General features: G+C 45.4%; 1 long non-coding RNA gene across 1 annotated transcript in view; it reads right to left on the bottom strand.

Moving 5' to 3' along the window:
* Nucleotides 1–690: 690 nt before the first annotated feature.
* The window catches only part of LOC142826685 (uncharacterized), a 98326-nt gene continuing 71332 nt past the window's right edge, over nucleotides 691–27684 (bottom strand). Inside the window, exons 2-4 of the long non-coding RNA XR_012900886.1 lie at nucleotides 13925–14049; nucleotides 3424–3612; nucleotides 691–1410 (exon numbers count right to left, since the gene is read on the bottom strand). This is a non-coding gene — a long non-coding RNA (uncharacterized LOC142826685). The remainder of the gene's footprint in view (nucleotides 1411–3423; nucleotides 3613–13924; nucleotides 14050–27684) is intronic.

The raw sequence follows: 27684 nt of genomic DNA, 5'->3' as shown, positions 1-27684 counted from the left end.
AGACTCCCCACAGCACTCTAAATACCTCATAAATGTTAGCTTTACTGCAAACCAAACACTAATTTAAGAAGATGAAGAGGTGCACAATGAAATGAATGCTTCCTACACACTTTGAGAACTGTGTCTTTAAGAAATTAACAAGAGAGAGAGAGAGACAGGAATGTCCTGTTATGCACAGCCACTTGGAACTGGACAGAAGATAAAGCAGAACTCTTGCAAGTATGTTAAGCAATGAATGATCACTGGATCCCATACACCAGTGTTTCCCAAATGGTGTTCCATGGAACCCTGGAGTTCTGTGAAGTGAAAATAAGGGTTCCACGAGAAAATTCTATTACAATAACATTTAATGATTTACCAATATTTTTGTACACATTAAATGTGATTTTTGTTTTTAAATATGGGCAATTAAACTAAATGTTGATCTCATGACCTTGTTTAACATTTGCTCATTATTATCCTTACTTATCTGTGGTCTATTTATTCAGGTCCATATATAAGACTGTTCTTAGGGGTTCCGCAAAATTCTTTTGAGTTTAAAAGGGTTCCATGGTCAAATAAAATTGGGGAACACTGCCATACACTGACCTTAGCCCAGCCAACCTTAACTCTTCCCTCTTTGTTACGTCAGCACATAGAGCTATGATAGCGCTCCACTGGGTGCCATAGTGTATCAGCCAAGATTGCCATGTTGTGTAGAAAGTTAAGGGTCTCTGACTTTGGGAATTCTTTGTTAGAATAGGGTGCGATCAGAATGAGCATCCATGTTCTTTTCCTTCCACCACCTTGGATGTGGAATTTTGATATTGTAGCGTACCCATCTGTACAGCAAAGTTGTTTTACACATCAATTTAACTTGGTTGTTTATTTTATTATTAATGAATGTACAGCACTTTTTAGATGCACAAGAGCAGAAGCTGTATTTGCATGCCTTTGATTCACAGTTATCAGAGACTTACTTGAGAGATCTTCAGCTTTGCATAATTCAGAAATCAAGAAGGAGTCACAATGCATTCTCTGGAACTAGGGCATTTTGAGTTTTGAGGACTTCTCCCCACCCCCCCCTTGAAGCAGCTTTAAATCTTATCCAAAAGATCACAACATTTAAGAACCTACCCTAATGAAGGTATTAGAATTATGCACATAAGGGCTGTTCATATGAGTAATGCCCTGCTGATTTCTTGATGAGATTGATTGTTTGGCACATGTTTCACAGAACTAGGATGAGCTATCAAGCTTGATGACAGGTGGTCTGGTTCGTGAGCATGCATTAGTCCTATTAATTAGTCTTAGGTAGGCTTTAGTAGGATCTGCTCAATATGGCTAAGATCTTTCCAGATGCTAAGCACTTCTAGTGCTTCTTAACTTCAGTTGGAGTTGCAGGTGTTCAGCACTTTTCCAGATTTGCTCCTATATTGTGAAAAGAAAGAAATATGCTGTAAAAGAATGTAGGCATTTTTCAGCCTATTTTATTTAAAAAAAAGAAAGTCTGAACTCATGAAAGGAAGTTATAGCCTTGCTTCCTTTTGCTATAGGTGTTGTAAAACTAGGATTTAAATTGTGGTTTCCCTCCAACAGTTAAGGGGAAATATAAAAATTAAAATCTATTAGATGAAAACTCCAACAACTTCAAGCAAAAAAAAAAAAAAAAAAAAAAAAACCCACCCTAAAAATTGGATTCTTAGATCATTGATGTAACACTAAAAAAATAATAACCATCAACACTGTATGTGCTGAGAGCTGTTTTGTTATCTTTGGTGTCCCCTTTGTATGTCATTTTTGTGGGGCACTATGTTACAATGGGGCCCTGCTGGTGTGATGATAGGTAACAGTCTATCAACATAGCTATTATAAACCCCACTTTTATAAGTTGGCTGTCATTTGAAAATTGTAACAAAAGGTATAACCCACTGGGATTTTTAATGACTTGACATTTTTTTCAATTAGAAGAATTAAAAAAACCAAACAATGAGAGAACAACTAGTAGAGTCATCAATGTGATTTTTTTTAACAACCATAGTGCCTAAAAGTCCTAGTCACGTACCAGGACACTAATTGTGATAGGCACTCTGCAGAAACAGAACAAAAAGACAGTCCCTACCCTAAAAAGCTTACAATCTAAATAAGGTATTTAGAAGGCATGTAATTATAAGTATAGGGTATTTCATGGGTGTTGAAATAACAAATGCCTTTACTTACTTAACTCCTTGCAGGTTATTAGCACATAGAGTGGGGTTTGGAGTATTTAAATTTGTTTTATTGAATTTATTGCTGGTGAAGGATGCGACACTGAGAATTCTGGAAAATGCAATTCTAGTGATTATTATTTACTCATATTTTGATGTACAGTTGGGCCCACTTGGGATTCAGGCCTTATTGTGTGAAAGTTTGTACATACACATAATTACAATTCAAGGAAAGCACTTAAGCACATGCTTAACTTAAAGCATTGGTATAAGTACTTATCCTGAATAGGGATGCCTTCCTGAATAGGGGCCAATAAGAGAAAGCTCCTACCTTAAAACCTATATACAGAAGACACACACAATAGAGAGAAAAGAAGCATTATTATCTGTTTTACAAATGGCAAAGGATGCACAGAAAGATTCAGTGACTTGCTCGAGGTTCTACAAGAAGCCTGTGACAAAGCCAGAACTTGAATCCAAATATCCTGCGTCCCAAATCCAGTGTCTGAACCACACACAAATCCTTTTTATTTAACCACTGAACAGGTACCAAAAAGGTTCAGCAAACGGGCCTGACATCTAGTTTAGCACGCCAACATGGATGCTGTTGTAGAAAAACAATATTTTAAACCGCCTCCGTGGTATAAATAAGTCATCATCAGTTCAAGTTTCCCTGACATGACTCCAATGGTTCTCAACATCACTTGGAAAGTCTTCCCCATCTAGGATGGAGAAAGTAGAGCTGGCTTCAGGCCTAATCATTTCATGGCCCCTCTGTTAAGCTGGAAAAAAAGTGAAGGCAGATATTCCCCACAGTGGTCCTGACTCTTTGGTTGGGCCAGGAGGATTTCTTGAATTCCCCTGTTGTTTTTTTCTTTTACTATTTTTTTTTAACATTGCCTTCACCACCTTGTGACAGGACACAGCTGCCTCCAGAACCCGAAGAGTAATGTGATGTACTCTCTCTTCCAAAAGGGAATATGCACACAACCAAGAAAGTGAATTATACACCCAGACTTAAATCCCTCTCTACAGCGATGCATTTTGCTGCCACTAAAGACTGCGTATGCAGTAACTTTTATTCTAAAAAATTTCATAAATATATTTTACTACTTGGACTTAGTGGAAATGCACAACTGCCTCATTGACTCAATAGATTTAATTGCTCTCCAGGAGCTTTTATGGTCTATTGTCTCAATTATAAAGTGAATTACATAGTCCCCAAGTACTTACTCACTTTGCTTTCAAGGAGAGAGGAAAGATCAAGTTGAAGCAGGAAATTCAACAAAAAGGACATCATTGTACTGAAATTCTTCACCTTCTCAATGAGGAAGGAAAGGTTATCGAGACCACTGCAAGCCATTTGCAGATGACATTTTATCACTGTGGAAGCCATTAAAAGCTCTGAAGCACATCAACTCAGGAGCTGTATGCAAAAGACACAAATTGAGCTTAATATATTTGTGGGAAAAGAGAATTTCATATTGAATGGGGGAGAAATGGAATTAAGCAGTGCTTCTTCTTGTGATAACTGATGGCCACTCTTTGGACATGTGGAAGAATTAAAATCTCTACTGACACAAGGAATGCAGTGGAACCTAAGAATCAAGGTTGGATGGGTGATTTCTGAAAGACTGAATGGTATTGTGAGGAGCTGGTATTGCCTTCTCAACCTAAAACATGAAAAGATTCTGAAACCTCTGATTGCCAGGATATCATACATGCCTCAAGATGATTTAGCAGAAACTAAAATGGGGAGGGTAAAATATAACCCACGGGCTGAATCCGGCCTGCCAAACATTTGGCTCCAACCTTCCGTGGCCCAGCTGGACCCTCAAGCAGGCTAATGCTGCCTCACTCACCACTCAAAGTGGTCACCTACTGGGGACAGTGTATGAATCTCTGTGCAGCACACCCCTTGTAGGGAGCAATCTCTGTGCACTGTCTCTGGCCCCAGCACAATGCTATTGGAGCTGCAGGAGCAGTGCTTGCAGACACATGCAGCACGTGGAGATCTGTTGCCCAGGGCACCGTTTCGGGAGCACACGGGCAGGAGGGGTGGGCAGCACCCTTGCGTACTGGGACATGGCTTGCTTTTCTTCCTGTTCCCCAGACAATAAGGGAACAAGGAGAAAGTACAGTACTTGGATTCTGTGAATTACTTCTCTGCCCCCTCCCTTCACCAGCCAAAACTGTATCGTTGCCTGCTGTCCCTTATCTCCCAAAGGTGTTATTTAAGTTGTCAAAGAGGTAGCAAACAGAACAAAGCAGATTACTAAGAAAATAATATAGAGCATGAAATCTAAGGTAGATTCAATAAAAACTGGTTACAAATTATACTAACTTTTCAGTCTTATTATTGTTTCAGGTAGAGTGTTTTGCAGGCCAGATAACTTTTAGCCTGGGTCCAGCCATTCTCCCCTTACCTCCCTATTACAATCCCTTTGTTTCCAGGTGTTTTCAAGTATATTTTTGGGGTGGGGAGGAAGAGGTGAAGAAAGCTGAAAACAGTCATTGTTTTTTATCCTCACTTTATATAGAATTTCTATAAAGCAGGAATCCTTTGACCTCTCACCACCTCCTGTAGAACAGTACAACTTCTAAGAGGCAGGTTATCATCAGGTGACCAGGTCACCTGACCCTGCAGTGTCCAGTAGTCAGTAGCAATGTGGAACATCAACAGGAAGACCAAGCCTATTGACAGTCCATTGTGCTATCTGATGGGCCATCCTCCTTAATTGTAGCCCCTGAAGTGTCAGCGCTGGGAGTGACCCAAAGCAGCAATTATGAAATACAGATACAGAGTCAATATTCCCATCTTCAGCTACAAAAATGATAACTGCATACAAATGGGTTAATCAAATTCTGTGAATCATAACCTGTCCATTGATCGCTTACATGGGCCATACTGCATAAAGTACATCTCAGTTATGTCATATGTCGAGTCCTGCAAACCTGCGGATGTCTGCTTTATATCCGCAGATGTGGATACAGATATCCACAGCTCATTTTTGCAAATATGGATGCGGATATGAATTTTGTATCTAGTTCCCTGCAAATTTGGGAATAGACGCTTTATATGCACGGGTATCTGCATCTGCGGATGTCAATGCAAATATCCATGGCTCATTATTGCAGATGCAGTTACTAATTTTATATCCACACAGGGCTCTAGTCCTATTCACATGATAAGTATATGGAACGCCATGTCACAGTGGCAATGCGTCATTTCTACTGCTTTGGGGCTGATATACCGATGTTACCTGGCCCATAACTGGCCCAAGAGCAGTTGCCTGGTAGCCTGTAGGCACTATACCATACAGACACTGTTCTATTAATTGATAAACTATCCCAGGCATGGCTTGCTGTTATTTGGTGAATGGTGATTAGCAAGGAGATTTTTTTATTAGACATAGCAAAACTTGTTGATTCTTGTTCTTTTCAGAAAAACGCATTCAGTATTGGGAGGGTGTTTTAGTATTTGTTATTTATGTAAGAGCCTTTATTTCAGTCTGTGTTGTAGCATTCAGGATTGCTTGCTGTAGGGCCCAATAGGACATGTATAACCAAGGGTTCATTTGACTGATACTAACAGATTTACTTAGAAATCTTGTCATGGTACAGGCAGCTAATCTTGATATACATTAGAGCTCTCAAAAAGTGCTTTTGTCTGCTTAGAACGGGAGGATGCCGAGTGAAAGGTGTTTGGAAATAAATGTATTTCCTGCTAAGAAATGACAAATCTCATAAAATATCTTTCAGAAACGTGAGCAACTTGCTTTACAAACACAATGTCCATTAATGTTCCATGTCAGGAGTCTGCAGCATGTAGGTGTCTGAGGGTGTTTCATGAATAGTTGAAGACTGCTCTTTCAAAATACTGTAACACACCAGACATGTTGTTCTGGATCAGGTCATTGGGGAAATTAGTCTAAAATTCTGCTTTTAGCAGTGGATATTACTTGATGCTTCAGAGGGAGGGGTGAAAAGTTTGATAGTTTGTCTATTTCGCTTTACCCAAGCACCTGGAGGGAAGACATCTTTGGTACTCCCTGCAGATGGAAAATTTTTAGTCTAAAGCCTGTTCCAATAGGCCAAGATTCTGGCATTCCTGCTCACATTAAATACCTTGTTCTATTGTAAACCCTCTCAAAATACAAGGGTACTAGAAGCAGATGAGTAGCTTGTTTAGCTACATATGTCCAAGGGTAATATATTTGCCAAGTCCTTTCTAAATCTAGACATAATATGTATTGATGTCTTCCTCTAGCAGTAAATACAGCAATTGGCAGGTTTGCTATACAGAAAGGGATCTTTTAACTGAAGCTATGTTCTTTTATCTGTTTTTCCCATCATATATATAGTAGCCCAGTGTCTGAATCTGTAACGCTGACATACACGGTCACGCCCCCTAGCCGTGTGTGTCAGCGCGCCGCCCCCTTCCCCTCCCTCTGTGGCAGCTCCGGCGAGCATTGTGCCACCCAGCTGGACCCTGGCAGGGGAGAAAACGGGGACAAGCGGCTGTTTGGGGTTGCCCCGGCTAGGGTTGCCAGGTAGACCCTGCTAAAAAACCGCGGGGCTGGCTGGCAGGAAGAGGGGGCGGGAAGCAGAGCTGGGGGGGTGGGGAGATCAGGACCGTGGGGCTGGATGGGAGAGGGGGGGACAGAGAAAGGGGGGCAGGAAGCAGACCTGGCACGGGGGGGGGGGGGGGGAAGGTTGCAGCCACTGGCCGCAGCCAGAGTCCTTACGGCTGTGCCCGCAACAGGCGCTCCCTTTATTTGCCAGCAGAAGCCTGGCAGGGGTGGGAGCCGCTTTCCCAGCCCAGCTTCTGCTCGCAACCAGAGGCACCCAGGTGGAAGATGGGCCATGATTGGCACTAGGAGCCTCTGGTCCCATGCAAAAGCCGAGAAGGGGGTGGGGTGGTGGTGGCTGGGAGTCCTGGTCCCCACCCCACCCCACCTGGCTTTTGCGCGGGACCACAGGGCTCCCAGCGCCAATCGCGCTCCGCCTCCCAGTCGCTCCCACGCTCCTGCCCGGCTTCCCTCCGGTACCCAGTCGGAAATTCACAAAATACCGGATATTGCACATGTCTGGTATTTTCTGAATTTTTCTACTGGACAGATGGTACAAATACCAGTAGAAAACCGGACACCTGGCAACCCTAGGGTGGGAGCACCGCTCAGCTGGGCCCCGGGCAGCAAGCGGCTGTTTGCCGCCGCTTGCTCCCCCGCCACAGCCCAGCGGAGTGGCGCTGGTGCTGCATCGCTCAACTGAGCCCTGGTGGGAGGGGAAGGGGGGCAGGGCGTTGACGTACCCAACCAGGGGGCAGGGCCGTGTACGTCACCCTCCCACCCTTCCTCCTCCCACTGTGGCGCTGAGTGGTGCACCCCTTAGCCGGGCCATCACGGAAGGGGGTGGTGGTGATGTAGACAGCCCCGCCCCCAGTCGTGTACATCACTGCCCCGCCCCCCCTCCCCCGTGGCAGCTCAGCTGAGCGCGCAACACTCAGCCGAGCTGCTACAGAAGGAGGGAAAGGGGGCGGTGCAGTGACGTACACGGCCAGGGGGCGGGGCCGTGTACATCACTGCCCCGCCCCCCTCCCTCGCAGCAGCCCAGCTGATCAGGCAGCACTCAGCCAAGCGCCACGGCAGGAGGGAAGGGGAAGGGGAAGGGGGCAGGGAGAGACGGAGGGGAGAGAGAGGCAGGAGGAGGAGGAGAGCCTAGGGCAGGGGAGGCGGTAAGAGGCGAGAGAGAGAGATGGAGTGAGAGAGCTCAGAGAGAAGACCTGAAAATCCATGGATGGGGAGCGTGGACCCCAAACGACCACTTGCTCCCACGCCGGGGCCCAGCTGAGCGGCACAGCGCTGGCACCACACAGCTGGGCCCTGGCGGGAGCACCGCTCAGCTAGGCCCCGGGCGGCAAGCGGCCATTTGGAGTCCACGCTCCCCATGAATGGGGAGCGCCGACCCCAAATGGCCACTTGTCCCTGCTTGCTCCCCTGCCGGGGCCCAGCTGATTGGTGCAGCGCTCGGCCAAGCCGCCACAGAGGGAGGGGAATGGGGGCGGGGTGCTGACGCACACAGCCAGGGGGTGTGGCTGTGTACATCAGCGTTACGGACTCACAGACACTGGGCTACTATATGAGACACCCTTGCTCGCTGGGAGTACAGTATCTACACTCTACAGGCTGCCAGAAATGTAGCTATACCCTGAGACTGTGCCTTTAAGACACAGCCTGTACTGTGGTTGGAGATGTAACACTCGTGGGTTACGTCTACATTGGCCCCTTTTCCGAAAGGGGCATGTTAATTTCAGAGATCGTAATAGGGAAATCCGTGGGGGATTTAAATATCCCCCGCGGCATTTAAATAAAAATGTCCGCCGCTTTTTTCCGGCTTTTAGAAAAGCCGGAAAAGAGCGTCTACACTGGCCCCGATCCTCCGGAAAAAGCGCCCTTCAAAGTAGGAATAAGATCCTCCGGAAAAGGGCGCTTTTTCCGGAGGATCGGGGCCAGTGTAGACGCTCTTTTCCGGCTTTTCTAAAAGCCGGAAAAAAGCGGCGGACATTTTTATTTAAATGCCGCGGGGGATATTTAAATCCCCCACTGATTTCCCTATTACGATCTCTGAAATTAACATGCCCCTTTCGGAAAAGGGGCCAATGTAGACGAGCCCTAGCAATAGCCCGAGGAAGTAGAAGGTTTCCTGGATCTTCCTACTGCATGGAGCAGTGCATTGCTGTACCCCTTTCTAGGGCTCAACTTTCTCCCATCTGTGCTGCCTGAAGGAGTCGACCCATAGCCTTGCTTCCACCACATCCCCTTTGGGGCACTTGTACACTCTGTGCTCTTCTACTTCAGTGACTGCAAGTTTAGCTGGCCCTTACATACACTGATGACGCCATGTCCAGTTTTGGGTCCCCTACTATATGAAGGATGTGGACAAATCAGAGAGTCCAGAAGAGGGCACTGAAAATGACGAGGGGTCTGGGACACATGACTAACGTAAGCAGAGAGTGAGGAAACTGGGCTTATTTAGCTTGCAGAAGAGAAGAGTGAAGGGCTATTTGCCAGCTACCTTCAAATACTTGAAGGGAGGTGTAAGCCGGCCGGCTTAGTCCTGGGCCCCTGACCTGTGCTCAGGCCTATAAGTGACTGTGTAGTGGCCCCTTGTAGACCACAGGACCGGAGGGCAGGGCAGGCAGCAATGCAAATGCAGTTCCAGAGTCAGTGTAGCCCAGGTCCTGCTTCAGGGCAGGGCAGGGCAGGGCAGCCAAACAGTTCCCTAGGCGTGAGTGGGGGAGGGGGAAACTCCCACCCGGTACATGGGGTTGCAGGGGGAACACAGGCCCTCCCTACTCCACTGCGTCCTGGCCTAAGGCCCTAGTAGTGGCAGCCTTGGCAGCCACTGGGGTCATTGGGGATCCAATCTGCAACACTCTAACATACTTTAAAAGGTTATTAGATCAGCTTGACAATTGTCAGCTTCCCCTCGGCCACTTCCTAACTTCCCCTTGACATCCACCTGGCTCCCGGTCAGCAGCTGGTTCTTGGGATCCGGGTAGTCTGCACTCTGGAATAAGGTAAAGAAGGTCTCCTCTTCAGAGCAGGGGCCCGGCAGTCCGGGCTAGTCCTCAGCCTCTGCCAGAGCCTCAGGGTCTGCCCGGCTTGAGAGCTCAGGGCAGGCCTCTGCTTCCTGCTGTAGCAGAGCCCTGACTAGGTTCCTGGGCTGGGCTTTTATGATCCCTGCCCCATCCCTTGGCCTCTGTGGAATTAAAGGGGAAGAACCTGGCTTGGCCCACCAGGGCTTGGAGAGGGGTTCTTCCCCCTTGGGGTCAGTGAGCGGCCGCCCCTGCTCAATACAGGAGTTTGCAGAGAGGATGGAGAGAGGCTGTTCTCAGTGGTGACAAATGGCAGAATGAGGAGCAATGGTCTCAAGTTGCAGTGGGGGAGGTCTAGGTTGTATATTAGGAAGAATTATTTCACTAGGAGGGTGGTGAGGCACTGGAATGGGCTACCAAGGGAGGTGGTGGGATCTTCATAGAGGATTTTAAGTCCTGGCTTGACAAAGCCCTGGCTGGGATGATTTAGTTCGGGTTGATCCTGCTTTACTTGACCTCCTGGGGTCTCTTCTAATCCTAATCTTGTATGATTCTATATATGGGTGAAGGGGAAGACTTCTTGGCTGTGTCTAGACTGCATCCCTTTTCCGTAAAAGGGATGCAAATTAGACACATCGCAATTGCAAATGAAGCGGGGATTTAAAGCACTCTTACTCCAATTTCCCTTACTCATACAATGAGGGTTACAGGAGTCGGAGTAAGAAGTCCTCCAGCTTGACAGTATTTCAGCATTATTTTGAAATAACTGCCGGCTGTGTAGACAAAGGGTATGTCTACACTTGCACCCTCTTTCGAGAGAGGGATGCAAATGCAGCTGAGAGAAATTGCAAATGAAACGCGGATTTGAATTTTGTGTGCTTCATTTGCATATTTGCATTATGGCGCTATTTCAAAATAGCACTATTTCAAAAAAAGAAACGCTGTCTAGATGTGGTTATTTCGAAAGAAAACCCTTCTTCAGAAATATCTGGTAAACCTCGTTGTAGGAGGAATAAGGGTTATTTCAGAAGAAGGGTTTTCTTTTGAAATAACCGCGTCTAGACAACATTTCTTTTTTCGAAATCGCGCTATTTTGAAATAGCGCCGTAACATGAATATGCAAATTAATGCGGAAATTCAAATCCGCACTTCATTTGCAATTTTGCTCAGCTGCATTTGCATCCCTCTCTCTAAAGAGGGTGCAAGTGTAAACATACCCTAAGTTATTTCAAAATTATGTTTCTGTGTAAACATACCCTAGGAGACTTTTGGAGTTGACACATTTGGCAGATACTGCAGCGTATTCTTTGGTTAGCCACTGGGTTGTGCTGTTACTCTATATTCTGTATGCTCATTTATCATATACCAACATCCAATACATTCTTGTCGCTAGGTGGCAGACTTAAATTGTCATAAAAATATGGTCAATAATTAATGTCACAACAGCAACTTTTCCTGCTTTAATGTGTACCTGAAGAAGCATCCTGTAAACCACTTTCTGCTGGATCAAAATTATTCACAGACTCATCACCGGCATTCACTAATTCAAGATTACTTTCATTGATTGCTGGGGCCCATCTTACCAGCTTGTCTGAAAACAGATGTCCATGTCTGTACAGGTAAGTTTAATAATCAAGCAGACTTTAAAAAAAATATCCTGTGGCATTGTACAGTGCATGTACAATTTGATTCACTTATTTCATAGTATTGTTCCTTATAATCAAAACCTATCAGGGACCATCCGTGTTTATTCTTTTAGTGCAAGGGCTTGTTGTTTTTTTTAAAGGTGTCATGCCAGGCAGTGTGCAGCATGTACAGCAATATTCCACTAACATTAATACTTGATTCAGAAAATCAGCATGTGGAAGTAACCGTCTCCCTTGAGACAGTGGCTTAGTGATTTTGGATGTTCAAGGTTGCGCTCCGTATTGTTATTTTTTCTTTGGGATCCAGCTGCTGTATAAGAAGATTATAAAAATTCCATATCTGTGCTCCGTGGATTTTAACTTTTTTAGCCACTAGAGATCTTGTACATTTTGTTCCAGTAGAAAATACAGTAACTGACGTGCATCAAGAAGGGTGTATGTATTTGCTAATCATAGTACATACCCTGTAGACATCTTGGCTCCATTTGCTTTAATTACATTGATGTAGCTCTATTGGATCTGGTCTACTATATGGGTACACTAAAGCAGGAAGCAGATCTCACTTGATTAAAATATAACCTAGAGAGACGTGATGACTCAGATACTATTGTTATTATTTGTATTCTGGTAGAACCTAGGAAGCCTACCCCTAGGCTAGGACCAAACTATGTTAGGTGCAATACAAACACAAAACAAAAAGATGGTCTTTGCCCCAAACAGTTTACAAATTAAAAAATGTACTTAGGTAATTAGCAGTGTGGTAGGATGCCACCCACCGGGGCCCTACTTGAAAAAGTTCCATGTTAAACATGTGCTTGAGTGCTATTTAGAATAGGGTTAGGGTTAAGTACATGCCTAAGTGCTCACCTTGTTATTCCAACATTAGGGGAGTGTGACAGGGCATTTGCTCTGCACTGGCCCTTTAAGGGCAAAACCCCCCAGCCCTGAGTGAGGGCTGAGAGTGAAGCCCCAGCTGAGGTAGCTCTGCTAATGAGGGCCCAGCTGGGGGCTAGATATAGGACTCCTGGAGGCAAAGAGAGAACTGATTGCTGCTCTGCAGAGAGAGCAGTAGGGACCTGACTTCCAGGGAAGTAGGAGGCTTCCTAGTGATAGAGCAGTGCTGGTGAAGGAAGGCAGGGCTGGGGAGGCTCTGGACAGCCAGGCTGCAGGGCCTGAAGCAAGGCCAGAGGCTACTAGGGCTGTAGAGAGGCAGCCATGGTAGGCAGGGGCAACAGGGCCATACCCCTTTGCCAGTGATGAGTGGCCATTACAGACTGCAATTTGCCCCTGAGGCAGGGGCTAGCTGAAGACTGGCAGTAGGTCACTGAGGCAAGGTGGATAGAGGGGAACCGGGTGTTCCCTGGGAGAAGAACTGGGGGGGGGGGCTGGGAAGGGGAGGACCCTGGCATGCACAGTGGACTAAACAACACCTCTCTCCCAGAAGGGGATGCAGAGAGACTGGAGTGGGCAGTGTCCTGAAGAGGATGCCAGGGTCAAAGAGGAACATGAGACACCAGCTAGAGGGAGGAGTCCAGTCAGCCAAACAAGCTAATTCCCAGGACTGCTGGCAGGAGGAGCTATGGTGGTGAGTCTGCCCCATGATAGGGAGTTATTTCGAAATAACGCCCCAGCATAGACATGCCATAAGTGTTTTATCATGCAGCGCAGTTATCCGGGGCTATGTCTACACTGGTGGGTCCTTGTGCAAGAACATCTTGCACAAAGGTTCTTGTGCAAGAACCCGTCCACACTCCATGTGCTTTTGCGCAAAAGCATCCATGGCAATGTGGATGCTCTCTTGTGCAAGAAAGCTCTGATGGCCATTTTAGCCCTAGGGCTTTCTTGCACAAGAAAGCCCTGCCATGCGTCCACACTGCCCTCTTGCGCAAGAGGGCTTACACTTGTTAGAAAAGAGCATAGCTCTTATGCAAGAAGGCCTCTCTTCTGACACCATACTGTGAATCTTCTCGCGCAGGGGTGGGTGAGCAGTGTGAATGCTCTGCATGTTCTTGAGCAAGAACAGCCGTTCTTGTGCAAGAACCCGCCAATGTAGACCTAGCCTATGTGTCCCCGAACTTCCAACTTTTATTCCTGGTGATCTCTCTTCATATTCTTGTCCATCCTTTATAAACCTCCTTACCTTTGCATCTCTTCACCTCCGCACCTACTTACGAAATTGTCATTCTAAGATGAAAAAGCAGAATAAATCTTATCACAGCAGACCTATGAGGAATACGTTCTGTGAGTCAAAGGGGGTTGCACCAGAAAGGGATTGAGGGAGGACAGAGAGAGGGTATAGAGGCTAAGTGAGATTGCTGCTGTCAGAGATTTTCTGCTTTAAAGGAAAGTGTAAAACTGGCATCCTGGTAGGCCTTCTTTAGTCCTATCTCCCCCCCCCCCCCCCCCAATTTCCCTTCCAAATTCACTCAATCTTCAAGTCAATTCACAGTTTATTTTTCCTAGCTGCCAGCATTGTAAGCTCAACCTGTTACCTGAAAATCAAGCTATGTTCTTTCTGCTTATTAAAACATCACCAACTGGAAAGCTTGTGAAATGAGAAGTTAACTGGCAATACCGTGGAAGGGGCATGAGGCAGCACATGACGCAGCTGGCACATCTACAGGAAAGAGAAAGAAATTGTCATTAAACTCCTCACATATGAGTCAGGAAGCACAGTGAGAGTGGGCATTTACAGCATCCCTAGGTGCCATTTTTATGCAGTTTTCTGATTATGATCACGTTTCAAAAGTAAAGGTTCTAAATGAGGGTCCCAAAAAATCCAGTCCCTGTGGCAATAGATTTCCATGCATCTCAATACAAGGGAAACCAGTGAAGAAACAGCAGTAAGGGTTTATTTGCGGTTTGCTCACTTTTTAATTCAACTGCAAAACCTTCTTCCATTCTAATTAGCTTAACTTCTGTGTCTTTGTTTGTGCGGACTGTTTAAATGTCAGCTTTTCAGATAGAGCAGCAGCTCTATGGGTGAAAAGAACAATTGTTCAGAAGTGGTGGCTAAGAACAAATATCCAAAAAGATTCAGAATTTGTCAGATTCAGATAAGCATCCAAAATTCACATATGTATCCAACCTATTTGAACCCCTTTCATCTGATGGGAAGGATCTCTCATCGGAACAGTCCCTCTGGCTCTACAACTTCTAGTCACAGCTAGAGGACCTGTTTCTTCACTGCCTTACGTCTTGCATAATCACCAAACACCTACCAAAACTGAGTGCAAGATGCTATGAAATCAGAGGGTAACATTTTGCACCCACTTTGCTCGGTAAATGACTGTGCTTGGTGCAAAGCAGTAGAGAATCAGGCTGTGTGTTCAAAATCTCACTTTATCTCAGCACTTTTGGTTATGATCTCTGGCAAAGTCTAACTCGCAGCAGCCCACCCGAAGGGTCAATGAGGCAATGGTTGTCAGCATCTGAAAGGTATTCAACATTTTTCTTGGCTTTACTACTACGAATAAAAAGTAGTAACCTCAGATTCCAGTTTGAAAAATTAAGGTAAGGTAGCATAGCGCCTCTGGTCTCCTCACAGAAGAATTTAATTCGATAGCTGTAAATTGCTTAGATCGCTGACATTTTGGTGATCTCTGATGAAAGGGTCAGAGTTCATACCTGGATAGTTCTGCCCCTCCCTGTGCTCAGCACCCTACTGTGAATTGATGCCCTAGATGTCAAGATTCTAGCCAATGAAAACATGGAAGTTAACTGTGCCGGCCTTTTGCCTGTTACAAGATTAGATATTGTAGAGTAATTAGAAAAGTGTCAAGAGTTCAGTCATCTATATTCATTTCTCATGCCCGGTTTCCCTTTTTATTATCAGTCTGGTTCTTCTATGCTACTGCTTGTCCGTCTTGGTCAGGCACCTGTGGGTACAGATGTAAATTATATTCAGGAACCTCAAGTAAAACCAAGTTAAGATGTTAGTATTTTTCCCTCCTAAAGACCAACATCTGCTATGATACCCACAAGAAGTGTCAGCCACTACAGTCTAAGTTTTAGACATTTATCTTCTATATTTAGCAAAAATAAAACAAAAATTCAACCCTACTATGCACATGACTTCAAGGGAGCGTGAAGCAGCCCCTACTGAATAACCACATAATCTTGTTACCAGGCCTCCTCTTTCCTCCTCTGCCCCTACCCACTGCTGCTTCATTACCTTATGCATGAAACTTGAGTGTAAGTGCTTCAGGGGATCAGATGATGAGCTTGTCATCTATATTGTACTAGAATGCTGCAAAAGTATAATGAATAATATGTTGGAGTTAAAGAACAAACCTCTGTCCCAGAGAGGTGGCCCTTTCCCACCCAGGACAAAGGTAGGACAACAGAGGAAGTTCACACTGCTGCTTTCCACATTGTATACTGTATGTGCTGGGTATAAAATAAGGATTTTAGTCTCCAGCATAGTCAGTCAGGTTCTTTTCCAGAAGGGGCTGCCTAGCATCTCTGATGGTTCTCTCCTTTTGGCCTTTTGACCTGCCTCCTGTTCCTGTTTTTGCCCTGTACTCAGTAGCTATCTGGGATACATGGCTAGCTTTTTTATATCTGGGGTTCTTCGCTAGGTGTCCTAAATGGCACTCTCCTTTTGCACCTCCAGCCTTTACTATGTCCCCATCTTTTTGGCCTCACAGGACTTTGACTGCTGTGTTTGTCCCTATCCTCTGATTTGGTGGGGTGGGGGGAGGGAGTGAACTTTGTTGCTTTCTGGCAAAGCCTGAGTAATGGGCCCCCATCAGTTTGTCCCATGTGAGTGGAATGGAATGGAAAGGAAAACTACAAAATACCTCTCGAGTGTGTATCCCTCTCTGGCCAAATTTATCACCGGCATTAATCTCAGAGCTCTCGAGTTCAGGGGAGGGAAATCTTTCTAGCCGAGCGCTGAATGTGAGCCATGTTTACTTAATGAAATTTCTGAGTAAAATGATTTAGCAGCCAGTTTATAATGACCCCAAATGGTGAAAAACAAATTGAAAATCAGCATTATGGCCGAACGACCTTATTTCTGGCTAACAAAACCCACACGGGACAATTCTGAGGGCAGCAGGATGATGCCTTTTGCTTTCAGTGATACATGGGACATGCCCTTGTATGGATTTGGTACAGAACAGTCCTCTATAATGACGCTTTCCCATTGCACTGGCAAAGTGGCATCACCCCAGAACTAGGCAGCCTCTGCTGTTGCCATTCAAAGTCACTTATTGGTTAGGTGCTTGTGTTGCAGCCGGAGCTGCCAACAGGGGAGGGCAAAAGGACAAGCTGACCTGAGGCTCAGAAATTTAAAAGAACTTGGGGTCTTGACTGTTGTCACGACTGTGGTAGTGGCTGGAGTCCTGGGGCCCTTCTAATTGTTGCCTGAAACCCATGCAGCACATTCTGGGAGCCCCAAAAGATTGGCTGAGGGGAAGCTACCTTCAGCCCCCATTCTGCCTGAGACCCTTCCTCTTTTGGGGGCACAGAGCCGGGCCCACTCCCACTTTGCCCAGGGCCACAGCTAGTCTTTCCGCAGCCCTACCTGCAGCTGTTGCTCCTGTCGCTCAAAGCCTTAATCCGTTTCAACTTTAAATCTACATGTGTGACACTGGTCTTCCTTTCCCTGAACGATTCATATGCTAATAGAGACAGCAACTAACCGTTACCAATTGCTGTACCGACATGGGGGACTGTGTCAAGTCTCTGCACCGTGTGGGATAGGACCTGGTGTAACGGGATACGTGAAGGGCATCATGGGAGAACTGACCTGCAATCTTGGACCATTAGCATGGCAAATGGCCTACAAGCCAATTTGATTGGAAATCTGAAAGGGAAGGACCATGGACCAGCACTTGCCGTGGGTGAGCAAGTGAAATATCTGCCAGTCTTCAAGCAACAATCCTTTCTCCCTATTATATGCCAAGGCCCAAAGCTCTGCTAGGATTTCCAGAAGCGAAAGTCGGGCCTACTCAATATAGGACGATCTATACACAGGGATAGGAAATAATAATAAACTGGGCAGATACAGGAGGGCAGCAGAAGAGAGGAGAGAAGCAAGTAGGGACAACATGAATTTATTTTCATCCTATTAATAGGGTCCAAATATTATTCTCTCCTGTGACCGAGTACTAGAGTTACTTCAGTGAAGGCATGGGAGTGAGATTGGGAAAGGAGGTGTCTAGGAGAATAATGTTCCCTTCGGAAGGGTTCCACAGTTTAGAAAAGCCTCAAACCCTCTGGATTAAGCAAAGCAGAACATGAATTTGTGTTTCAGGACAAATCCCACCAAGGAACATTGGTGAGAAAATAAAGATGAGTAGAAAAATAATTACAGGGCTTAAAGGAAAATCCACATAACAGAAAAGAAGGCAAAGAAAGAAAGAGAGGCCAACTGACAAGAGTGATATAAGCCCAATGTTATACTCCTTCCACTGGATCACAGCATTCGCTGCCTTCTGCTATCGCTCCTAAACTACTCACTGGAGTTTAACCAGCAACTGGCTGTCTATTTTTAGAGTGCCCATCACTGTGATTTATGGGCACAAAGGAGATTAAGGGCATACAGCTGGGGTGCTGTGCTTTACAGGGTCCCCAACTGTCCTTTTCAGGACCCTGCTGTCTCAGTCTTAGCAGTACAGACCCCCACAGGCACCATAAGCAGGAGACAAGTGTCTATAATCATGGCAGAACCACGATGGCAGCCCTGACAGACTGTCATCATGCTGCCATGAGGCCACGAGTCATGATATTAGTGCCAGACACTCTTTTCAGAGTCTCCTCCCCTCCCATAGCTGTCCACGTGTTATGGCGATGTGACACGAGTCCAGTACAAGCAATTGCATCACATTGATTTCATGCCTCGTTAGCTTCATACTTGCTACCCGTCACTGTGGCCCCAGAGATTAGCAGAGTACTGGTCCTGTTCAGAACATAAGCATCCACCCCCTCTTTGTTGGTTTTATTTTGATTTTTTTCATACCATTCAGCTGAATTCTTTGTTTCATAAAATTACATAGGCCCAATCTCCTTTCCTGCCTTCACGTACCAGAATCCCAGGAAGAACATGCAGTGAGACTTGCTTCTTAGCTGCATGATTTTGCACTGAGCTTAGATCCAGATTTGCTTACCACTATTCAGGGCAAACATGAAATAAGTGGCTGTGTAGGGCACCCCAAAATCTGGGGCATCTAATTTTCAGGTGCCCCTCCGTGGCCGTGTGTGCTTGTATGCTTAAGGGTGGCCCTGTGCCCCTTCCACTGCGTGATTCCACATTGACCTGGGCTGCTCTCTTCTGCCAGCAGCCAGGCTTCTCCTTGGCCCTTCCTCAGTTCCCCCACATGCTTCTCTTGGTCGGCAGTCAACCACTAACCCAGGGCTTCCTTCTGCCAGACTGGGAGTGGAGAGGAGCCCTCAGCCTCTGTGGTTCTCCTCTGTGGCTTTATTTCCTGATTCCTGCTTCATGGATTTGACTGTGGATGTGGGTCACCAAAGGTTGAAGTGCCTATCACGTGCCAAAGGTCAATATCCACTCTGATATCCACGCCCAGTGGCTGCTGTTGTAGAAACCTCAATTTATCTGGTGGAGAGCCTTCTTCCTGTGACTTTATCATACAGGTAGGGAAATGAGGGGCCAAATCGTCAGCTGATGTAAATCCAAGCAGACTCAATGAAGTCAAAGGAGCAATGCTGACCTACACCAGCTGAACAACAGGCATGAGAACCCTAAGAGGAAGCTTTATTTAAACTTTTCAGATAAATGAATTACGTGAACAAACGTTTCTGGCGGCTGCAATAGCCCCTCTTTGAATGCATCCAGCCAATGAACTATTAAGTACAGTATATCTTTAGCAGAGTAGGAGACAACTTCTCTTCTGTGACAGCTAATCATTGTTAGCTTTGCTTTGCTCATTCAGTCCCTTTACATGGAGTTACACCCACTCATAATCAGCCCATTCATACTCAGCCATGCATAGAACCACCTCCAAATATATACATTTCTGCTAATTACCAGTTCTGCTCTCACTTATACTCCCATCAGAGGTCTGATTCAATACTAAAATGGGTGTCAGCAGAACAGAAAACATCTCCCAGTCCCTCTTATTTAATGCCGCAGCTCCTTCCTGTAATCTGTGTACAGGCACAGTCATTCATCTGCTCCAGACAGGAAACATCTCCCAGCATCACCTCTCATCAGCACAGTTGCAATCTGCCACACTTTTACATTAGGCTGATTTATGGATTTAAAAAAAAATAAAGTAAGGGGTGTGGATTCCCATAAGCCCCTAAATAACTCAGTAGCACAGGTACCCAAGAGATCGTTTAGGGGTTTTTCCAAACCTCAACGTCAATAAAATGATAAATAATAGTGCTTTGCATATTTAGAATGAAATTCACCTTAGTGGAGAGAGCCTGCAGAAACATCTGGGCACCACCCAACCCAGCAGTCTACATGTTTCTCCCTGTGGGACATGTGCCCCCCACATGTCATTCCTTGGATGCCCCCTTCTCCAAGCCAATGGGAATGCTGAACACCACTTGGGCAATCCATCCTCTGTCTTCAATGCACTCCTGTCCTCAGCAGAGCTACCTGGAGCACCCAAGCCCAGCACCCTATGGGGAGGAGAGGTGTGGACCACACATGCAAGCTGCCTTCCAATCACCTTGCTATCTGCCCAGGCCACACCCTTCTGGCAGACGGAAACATGAATAAGAGAGGAGAAAATCTTGCCAATCTAGATGCAGCCCATTAGAAAAGTTGCACTAGCGTAACTCCACTGATCTAGTGACAACAATGCAAACCCCTTGGATACATGTATTTAAACTGGTTTAAATCTCACTTAGCTTAAGTGGGTAAGTTACCTAATCACAGTAAATGTGCAACTTTTCTAATCATGGCTGCGTCTAGATTGGCAAGATTTTGCGCAAATACTTTTAACGGAAAAGTTTTTCCGTTAAAAGTATTTGCGCAAGGGAGTGTCTATACTGGCATGTGCCTTTGCGCAAAAGCATCCATGCCCAGTATAGACACTCTCTTGTGCAAGACAGTTCCGATGGCCATTTTAGCCATCGGGCTTTCTTGCGCAAGAAACTAAGGTGGCTGTCTACATTGGCCTTCTTGCGCAAGAATACTTGCGCAAGAGGGCTTATCCCTGAGTATTTGCAAAGTCAGTGTTCTTGTGCAAATACTGACTATTACAAAGTCAGTGTTCTTGTGCAAATACTAGCGGCCAGTGTAGACAGGTGGCAAGATTTTCCGCAAAAGCAATCGCTTTTACACAAAATCATGCCAGTCTAGATGCAGCCATGTAGATCAGCTCCTGGTAACTAAGGTTTATACTTAATATGCTTTCAAAAAGTGGGACAAAATACTATTTGGCCAAGCAATGAAATAATGAAATAGTTATTCAAGAGAATGATAGTATGCAATGTTCCCTCCAATCTTTTCCATCCATGAACAGATTTTTTCCATCTGTGTATGGAATAAATTTTGTTATGTGCACCGAGGCATGTATGGATGTGCACCACTAGGAGGAACAAAAAAACTAGCTGTGGGCACACTGCTAATCAGCTGCGTGACATCTGAATCTCTCCTGAGTGGCCACACAAACACACAACCTACAGGGGACACTGGTTGTATGTGATCCTATTTCTTTTTCTGTGGCGAAGCAGAGAACTAAGTGGGGTTCTTGTAAAGATCTAGGGATCTCCTCTAACCACTGGACCTTCCTTTCTCTGACTCCCTCAGCACTGTATCAATCCCTCTGCCTCCGTATTTTAGTGTGAATAAGTGTGGCTTTCTCAGTAAAAGGAGTCAGTGTTCAAACTACTGTGAGCAGCCAGCACAAGAGCTCTTGCTTCTAAAACCTAACATAGGATAAATACAAGCAACCTTTCCCCCTGTGCACCAGGGAGAGAGAGAGTTTTGCTAGCCATACACAGGGCAACACAGAGTGATGAGGGGGCATAGTACCTGTGTTTGCACATAGCCTATGACCCTACCATACTGCACGAGCAGTGCCAAGAGGTCCCCCGCCCAGAAGCTGCAGAAATGACCCAGGGAAGAGATGCAGAGCAGCCCCCCATGCCTGGCTTTCTTTTGGAAATGGCTCACTTGCACCAAGCTGGATAATTTTGATGGGGAAGAGGGAGGAGTGAAATGCAGCTATGATGAATTAGGAAAGAATGAGAGACTTGGCCTACTCCAGTTGCTACTGTGGGGATGTTGGCACTGAAGATGGTGTGGTGTGCAAATACTAGGGTGATGAGACCCAGAAAGGTGGAGTCAGCATCCGGGCCAGTACAGAGGTGAATTTGTCCATGGTGTTTCAAGGTTTTGCGTGACATTCGTGGCAGTAGCAATAAGCCTCAGGAGTTCTATGCTGCGGTCTTGTGTTCAGTCCTGCCAGAATGAGCCTCACCTTTTATTATTAAATTATTTGTATTTTAGTCATACCAAGAAATCCCAGCCAAGATGAGGGCCTTGTCCCAGGTAATATACAAACACACAGCAAGAGAATCCCCACCCTTCAAAGCTTATATGCCTAAGTGGCCAGCACTTAAGTTAATGACTGGCTTCTCTGCTCTCCCTCTATGAGCCAGTTAAATGCTTTGTAGGTAGGAAGAGCTGAAATTTGGGGTCTAACTCCTCTGTGCAAGGCCAAGAGACTATTCTTAATAGGTCAGATAGAGAGTAATTTCTACATTCGCGATACAACTCCATTGACATGAGTTGGGTTGCACAGGCTGTCATCCAGACCTAAATTTGAGTCTGTGTCTATTGTTTTGGTATTTATATTACCTTCTTGTTTGAATTGGTTTTACCTATATTCCTCTTAATTGTCCTGATTTTAAGCTGTTTGCCTGGATCAGTTTCTTCTGTAGCTTAAAACATGTTCTTAGTCATCTTCCTTGACAGTTCGGCTCAAGTCACTTATAACCTTTTTGCTTTTGTTTCTCCATCTGTAAAATAGGGTTATTTCATAACTGCTCTGGGTCGCATCTGAGCTGGTGGCAAAGTTGAGCCCTGCCATTCAGTTCTCCACAGAAAGCAGCATCAGTCAGTGTCATGTAGCTGTAAAGTGTTTCATTTTTCTTCCCAGAGTAAGCGTGAAAATGGGTAAATTTTTATGAATTTGCTGAGGTGCATTTGTCAAATGGGTAAGTGTAATAGCCAATATGAGCATACTCTCTAATCAGATAACATCTATTTAGAGTGCTGCGAGTATTAGCTTCCTAATTTTAACACTGCGTTCCTTTCTGGTCAACTTTTAAGGGGAACGGTATTTCTCAAATCAATTCACATGGTTATTTGTAACAAATAAACTGTTTAGTAATTCACCTTGAACCATATCAGTATATTATCAACAGTTCATACCGCTTGAGTGTAGACACAGCCAATATTCTAGTTATTTACTGAACAAACCAATGTAGTCTTGTAAGCTATTGTCAGTGACGAGGGTTGAGGCTCAGCAGTCACACCAAGGAACGATGCAAATCACAGAGATTTCTTTCTGTAACTTTCAGCTATCAGTTTTGTAGTACCTAACACATTTAGCACCCTTCCAGTATTTATCCAAGGCAGAAGGATACGCAGGTCTTTGTTGGCAGTTGTTAACTGTGTGTGTATTTTCACCCAATAGCCTAATCAACAGACTCCCATCAAACTGCCCAAGAACTACAGACTCCGTTCAGTAGCAAAGGCACTTAGCCAGGTTTATTGTCAATGAAACACAGTAACAGCACCTGGCAGAGTCTATGGGTATGTCTACACTGCCACCCTGCTTCGAACTAGGGAGGCTAATGTAGGCATTCGAACTTGCAAATGAAGCCCGGGATTTAAATATCCCAAGCTTTATTTGCATGTGCCCGGGTGCCGCCGTTTTTAAATGCCCCATAGTTCGAACTACCTGCCCGCGGCTATATGTGTCACGGACTAGGTAGTTTGAATTAAAGCTCCTAATTCGAACTACCGTTAAACCTCCAACGATAGTTCGAATTAGGAGCTTTAATTTGAACTACCTAGTCGGTGCCGCGTGTAGCTGCGGACAGGTAGTTCAAACTACGGGGCATTTAAAAATGGCGGCACCCGGGCACATGCAAATAAAGCCCGGGATATTTAAATCCCGGGCTTCATTTGCAAGTTCGAATGCCTACATTAGCCTCCCTAGTTCGAACTAGGGTGGCAGTGTAGACATACCCTATGGGAATACTCAGACATGTCTGCCAGGGTCAAAGCTGCAGTCAAAGATCAGGGATGGGAGCCAAGGTTCAGGACAGAGTTGCCCGGAGTGAATCAAGGCAGAAGCAAAGCAAGGCAAGAAGCTATCACAGATACCTCAATCTTTCTACTCCCAAACTACAGAGCACAATCCAAGAATAAAGTGACTCCTCCCCCCACTTGTTTTTAGTTTGGGGAGATCATTTATCACAATGTTTCAGAAGGTTGGGCTGATAACACTTCCCTGTGGTATGCTCTTTTTAATATTATATGTATTTGACAACATTCCCAACTCTGGCCTGCATGGTCCTATTCCTCAAACATTCTCTTCTCCCTAGTTTACCTATTTTGCACGACAAAAACTTCCCTCCATAGCATATCATATGCTTGAAAAGAAAGACTATCTAGAAGAAAAGCTACAGATTGGACCTCCCTGGTCTGGCACCCTCAGGACCTAAGTGGTCCCAAACAAGAGAGTTTGCTGGACCACGGGAGGGAAGGCATAGGGCTCCCCTCCTGGCCCCAACTAGTGCACTGCTCCCAGCCTACTGGTGGAGCTTCTCCCCATGCCATGGCCCCGCTTTGGCCAGTGAGGCTGTGTGTTCCCGGCTAGCAAGGCTCTGCAGCCCCAGCCTGTAGGACTCCCTGTCCCTGGCTGCCAGCCCACTGGCTGGACTCCATGCCCCTACTGGCAACCTCTGCAGCTGAGGCTTTCTGGTGCAGCAACATCTCTGGTCCTGCCAGACCATGGATATTGCTGGACCAGAGTGTCCTAGAGTACAGAAATTCAGCCTGTATTATGAAACACCAGTGCCTCACTTTTCAGTATTTCAATTTCTAATTTAACAGCGTGATCAATAGTGCATCTTCCCCTCCTAAAACTACTCTGTTCCTTAGCTATAATTCCTTTGTTTTCCAGATAGGCAACCAATCTTTCATTCACCTTCGCTCCATAATTTTACCCAGACAGGACATAAAAGCAATTGGTCTATAGGCATCCACTTCTGTGGATCGTTGCCTGGTTTTTATTTCAGAGTACTTTGGGTAAAAAAGCCAGATGAGTGGCAACCCTGTCAGTCCAGTGTTTGATTTGTGTTCAGGTGCCATGAAGGGTGGCCAGGTGCCCAGTTTTCAGGTACCTGTACCAGAAGTCGAATGACTGTGGGGCAGGGAGAGGTGCTGGGTCATTAAGCTGCACCAGCCCCTCCCCAGCTGAGGTGCCTCCTAGCGATGCTCCAGCAAGCAATGAGGGAGAAGAGCAAACATCTAGGGCTGAGCTTTTGGAGAGGGGAGGAAAGAGAGGGAGGAGGAAGAGGCAGAGCAGGGCCAGGGCCCTGGAGGTCTGGTTACTAGCAATTAGAAAGCTGGCAACCATAGAATTACTATTTGTAATGGGGTGTACTTGACCCTCATGAAGCCCTGCTGTCCTACTACACCCATCCCAGGAAAGGAGCAACAAAAATGGGCCCTCCAGTCCTGCCTAGCGATGCCTCATGGAAACAGCTAATCAGAGATTGGCAGGCTCAGGTAAAAGGAGCTGCATGGCCAAGCAGGTCCGTTTCTGGCTGAGACCATCAGGGTGAAGAAAGGACCAGAGGACCCTGACAGGATGCATTTGCAGGATGTGGAGGAGAGAGGAGACATGGGAACTGAAACCCAAAGGTAACAGATAAAAGAAACTGGGCTACATGATTAAAGGCCCAGAGAAGAGCAGCAGTGAACTGAAGAGTGTTACGTGGCTGCTGTTTATAGGGGGTCCTGAGTTCAAACCTGAAGTATCTGGCAGGCCTGGGCTCCCACACTGGGAAAATGATCTAAGCCCCCAGAAGGTGACAAAGCTCCCTTAGAAGCCCAGGCAAAGGGAGGGATTTAAAGGGCCCCAGGGATGGGCTTGATGACCGTGGTGAGGACAGACAAGCTGGTTGGACTTTTGGTGCTCTAGAGGGGGCCCATGTATTCACTTTGGACTGTGACTTGGCTGGAGAGCTGAGCCACTGAAGACCTACCAAATGAGGCCAACAACCTACAGGGGCAGGAAAAGGCTGCAGTATCGCACCCAGTTGCTAGGAGGCCCTCATGAGTCTACCCTACTGGTGTCCCCAGAGGCTGAGGAGACTGGAACCCTGCAGCCTCCTCCCTCCCCGGTGCTCAGGGGGCCAGGGCACATGCTCACCCCCTCTCATCTCTTCCTCTTTCCACGGGGGAGGGAGCACAGGTGCTTGGTGCACTGCCTTACCTCCGCCTCTCCCCATGGGGGTGGGGCCTCAGCAGAGGAGGCAAGGCTATAGGTGGGGTAGGGGGCCTGCCTCCCCCAGCCCCAGCTGCACTGACCGCCCACGGATGACATCATTCTGTCACCTGGCAGGAACATTCTGTCTTCAATCAGGACAATTTTTTTTATATATATAGAGAGAACCATGTTTGTAGGAATATTTGAAGTGTCACATTCCCTCTAGCTGCCAGTGTATTCTTGCGGATACCAAAAGCAGACTCGAGTACCTGCATGCAAAACCATTAATTCATATAGTATCTTCATGCTTATCAAACTGCACATGCCAGCTACATAATAGATCATGACTCTCATCAATGAATTTCCTTTTAAGCAGGTAGAAAATCTCACTTTGATTTTCATCATTATTCACTCAAAGCTGCTGCTAAACGCTCTGCCTTCTTAGTTCTGAATATCTGAAACCCTTATTATTATCAGCATTTCATACTACCTTGTCAGTCCCCAAAAGACCTAGGTGTGGCTACTCAGTTTGAATTCTATTCACTCTTCTAATTTGCCTGTATATTTCTGCTGTTTTGGTATCTTCAATTATCTGCCCATAGTACTTCCTCAAACAATTTGATTTTTTTTTATAATTCATTGTGCTATTGCCTTATTACTTCTATGCTTCATTAAATCTTGACTATTCATTGTATTGTTTGTTTTTTATATACACTGTTCCTATCTTTAATTGCCATTTTTTATTCCTCATTTCACCACCATGGAGGAGAATTTCATTTGGGCGTACTTGAATATCCTAGGACTGTTGCTGCTGCCACCATTAATCCCTTTATTATATCATCTCTGAAATGCTATCATGCCTCACACAATGATTCTTCTCAGATTCGTTATGCTTACTATTAAATAGCTCCCTGTTAGCTTTCTTAAAATTCCAGGTGGCTGTTTTAGGTTAGCTTCAACCTTACCTTGCCTTTGAAAAGTAATAAATATAGGGAAATGATCACTTCCATGCCTTCTCCCTGATAGATTTCCCAATTGCATTTACTTGTTTGAATTTCCAGGTGTAAGCAGGAAAAACACCCCTTTATGGCATTAAAAATTTAGTTGAGGTGCCATCATTTACAGCCACTAAATGGATTAAAACAATGAACTTTTCTAAGCATGTGCTATATTTACCAGGTGTCTTACTGCCTCAATTTATTATGGCCATTTATGTCACTGCATAACGTATAATCTTTCAGCATTACTTTCCCTTTTGTAGCTCTAAACTTCCTAATTTTCCACATGGGTTATAAATATTATAACTCTATAAAGGAAATATTCCTCTGCTGCTTTGGACCCTCAATAGCATTATATTCTAGGCTTACTTTTTCATTCTCTGCTGCTATGTAGTTTAATTTTTCCTGTACAAAAGTACAAATTCTCTTTCTAGTTTTTGTTCTTGCCTAAAAGCTATCCACCCCAAATGTTTAAAAGCAAGCTTTTCAACCAGCACGTGTCCTGGATACACATAATATCTAGCTTAGTTTTCTTTTCCAGGATATTTGCTTTCACTGCTTGACAATGGTATCAAACTGCACATTCCAACAGAAGACTGACATCCCCATAGTAGTTGTCTTTCACCAATAAGCCTCATTCCAATTGCATGAATATGGTCCATTGACAGATTGCTAACATACATATGGTTTTTTCACTGCCCTTGCTAAAAAGCTTTGATATTTTTCCAGTTTGTGAAGTACATTGTCACTTCCATCACAAATGCAAGAAATCTCTCTTGTCATAGTCTGTTTCTTTCGCAGAGTCGTAGATCTTTAGAG

Source organism: Pelodiscus sinensis, chromosome 2 (genome assembly GCF_049634645.1).
Source record: "Pelodiscus sinensis isolate JC-2024 chromosome 2, ASM4963464v1, whole genome shotgun sequence".
Taxonomy (NCBI): Eukaryota; Metazoa; Chordata; order Testudines; family Trionychidae; genus Pelodiscus; species Pelodiscus sinensis.
This window is presented reverse-complemented; position numbering and strand designations above follow the sequence as displayed.